The sequence below is a fragment of the Oncorhynchus kisutch genome, unplaced genomic scaffold (assembly GCF_002021735.2).
Source record: "Oncorhynchus kisutch isolate 150728-3 unplaced genomic scaffold, Okis_V2 scaffold4087, whole genome shotgun sequence".
Taxonomy (NCBI): Eukaryota; Metazoa; Chordata; class Actinopteri; order Salmoniformes; family Salmonidae; genus Oncorhynchus; species Oncorhynchus kisutch.
This window is the reverse complement of record NW_022266032.1, coordinates 172,501-175,328: the sequence shown is the minus strand read 5'-3', so window position 1 is coordinate 175,328 and position 2,828 is coordinate 172,501. Positions and strand designations below refer to the sequence as shown.

The 2,828-nt window shown below is 37.6% G+C and overlaps 1 pseudogene; it reads left to right on the top strand.

Annotated features, from left to right (window-relative positions):
* The first annotated feature begins 243 nt into the window (after window positions 1-243).
* The window catches only part of LOC116352963 (probable serine/threonine-protein kinase kinX), a 9,078-nt pseudogene continuing 6,493 nt past the window's right edge, over window positions 244-2,828 (top strand).

Sequence of the window (2,828 nt, the reverse complement as noted above, 5' to 3'; positions counted from 1 at the left end):
TCCGGCTCAAATTAAGCACTGTGCATGTCTAGATCAACCAAATATACACGATCAAAGAATAATTTATGTACACAAAAATAGTGAGCCCCAACTGGGGCACGAACCCAGGGACTGTCCACCCAACACCAAAAGGCTAATATCAGGTCACTACAAATGTTGTTATTGTTGTTGCCTTATGTGTAACAGAATCAGTAAATCCTGCAAGAATTATATTTCACCAGAAATGACGTGGTAGCAAATGGCATAAGAGTGGAAATCCCCTCTACTCCAAGACACAGAGCAGCCAGACTCTTTTTCAATAAACTATCAGTAATTCATGCTTCGCTAAACTGAACCAATACGCCTACATCTAGTTGCACACGATTGACCAAGTTTCAAAAAATCACACCAAATGCAGGTACGTGGTTGTTTCATAATGATCGCTAATAACATTTTCTATTGAATAACATTTCCATTATTTCGTCGAAGAAACTGTCAGATCCTGAAATGTAACTTCCGTATTTTTATTTTGTACGCTAAAAATTCGTCTAAAAGTTTGCATTGACAAAGACATGACAACGCGATCATACTAAGATAAATATTAAAACGTGTAAGTGTTTCCGGGTGAATTTACTTTTATTTGCCGGTTTTCAAAGTATTTGACAAAGACCATACAGTATGAAGCTATTCAAACTGATGACGTCATCTGTTCTAACGCGAACTGCGCATGTGCGGACCGTCAAATCAAAGGCAGGACTACAATATAACGTTTTTTCGAAAATGAAAACGTGTCAGTTTTTACTTTCAGAGGTTGGAGTAATACCATGTTCAACTATTTAAGACATTGGCTCCAATCTAGCTTGTGCCTTTAGATTTCGAGAAAGTTAACAACTTCGGAAGAATCTTTCACTTCTCTAATTGACTTCTGAAACCCCGGGCTGGTCTGTTTGGTGTGTATCGCAATCTTTCCTGGAAGTCTCGTCTTGCACCTCTGGGTTTCGAAACTGTATTTGACTGCCAAGAAGAAGCGCGAAGCCGAAAAGTTACATCCGTTTATTTAGAACTACAAACATGAACTACAACTCCCACCAGCTGTATAATGTCTCTCTTTCCACAGTTTGCCGGTCTAAAACAACTTTCTTTTTGCATTTTCTAAATTTACATTCATTCAGAACCCCCCCACCCAATATGATATATATATATATTGGTCAACTCTAGCCACTTTAATAATGGAAAAATGTATGTAATAAATTTATCACTAGCCACTTTAAACAATTCCACTAATGTTTACATACCCTACATTACTCATCTCATATGTATATACTGTACTCTATACCCTCTACTGCATCTTGCCTATGTCGTTCTGTACCATCACTCATTCATATATCTTTATGTACATATTCTTTATCCCTTTAAACTTGTGTGTATAAGGTAGTTGTTGTGAAATTGAAGCACAAGCATTTCGCTACACTCACATTAACATCTGCTAACCATGTGTATGTGACAAATACATGTAGATTTGATTTGATATTAAATGACTGCGTTTTAAAAGAATTAAGGTCATGTTCCATTGGTCAGACATTACTGACACCTGCCAGATCTCACAACGGCTGGATAGCTATTTTATATATCACCCAACCACATCATATGTTATAGCAGTCTGGTGCCCAACGGCACAGCTGATGATATGCCACTCACCCATTGGTTGATGAATGCAACCGCTGAGCAGGGGAACACGACCTTTAGGACATGATACTGACGTAAAGCGAAAGGTTCATTTCACAGGTTATTGACATGTGAATCCCAACACAGAGTTGAATTGTTTAGTGCAATATATATATATATATAAACTAATTTGGCCAATTTTTTTAAATGAAAGATGGCGCTGCCGCTGCCCAGCAGCCCGGCACTGGACCTGATCGGTAATGACAGCCTGCAGGACTGGGAAGTGATTGGTGGAGGGGGATTCGGACAGATCCACAAGGCCAGGCATATAAAGTGGAGGTTCGATGTGGCCATCAAGTTGCTGCATTATGATGATGGGTAAATATGACCATCCCACAGCCGTGCATAAGACAATATGTTCATTCTGTTTGCTCCAGTCACAATCTCTAAATAAGGGCCCTGGCCAATATGAAGAAAAAAAACGAATTGAACTGCATTACATTTAAAATAAATATATAGATATATACTACCGTTCAAATGTTTGGGGTCACTTAGAAATGTCCTTGTTTTTGAAAGAACAGCACATTTTTTTGTCCATTAAAATACCCTCAAATTGATCAGAAATACAGTGTAGACATTGTTAATGTTGTAAATTACTATTGTAGCTGGAAACAGCAGATTTTTTATGGAATATCTACAGAGGCGTACAGAGGCCCATTATCAGCAACCATCACTCCTGTGTTCCAATGGCACCTTGTGTTAGCTAATCCAAGTTGATCATTTTAAAAGGCTAATTGATCATTAGAAAACCCTTTTGCAATTATGTTAGCACAGCTGAAAACTGTTGTTCTGATTAAAGAAGCAATAAAACTGGCCTTCTTTAGACTAGTTGAGTATCTGGAGCATCAGCATTTGTGGGTTCGATTAGGCATTTACAACATTAACAATGTCTGCACTGTATTTCTGATCAATTTGATGTTATTTTAACTGACAAAAAATATGCTGTTCTTTCAAAAACAAGGACATTTCTAAGTGACGCCAAACTGTTGAACGGTAGTTTATACGTTTTAATGATGTCAACCATTTTGATTAAAGGTGCAGTCTGTCATTTATTTCTGGTTTAAAGTGCAGTCTGTCATTTATTTCTGGTTTAAAGTGCTGCCCCTACAGTCTTTAAAAAAAAA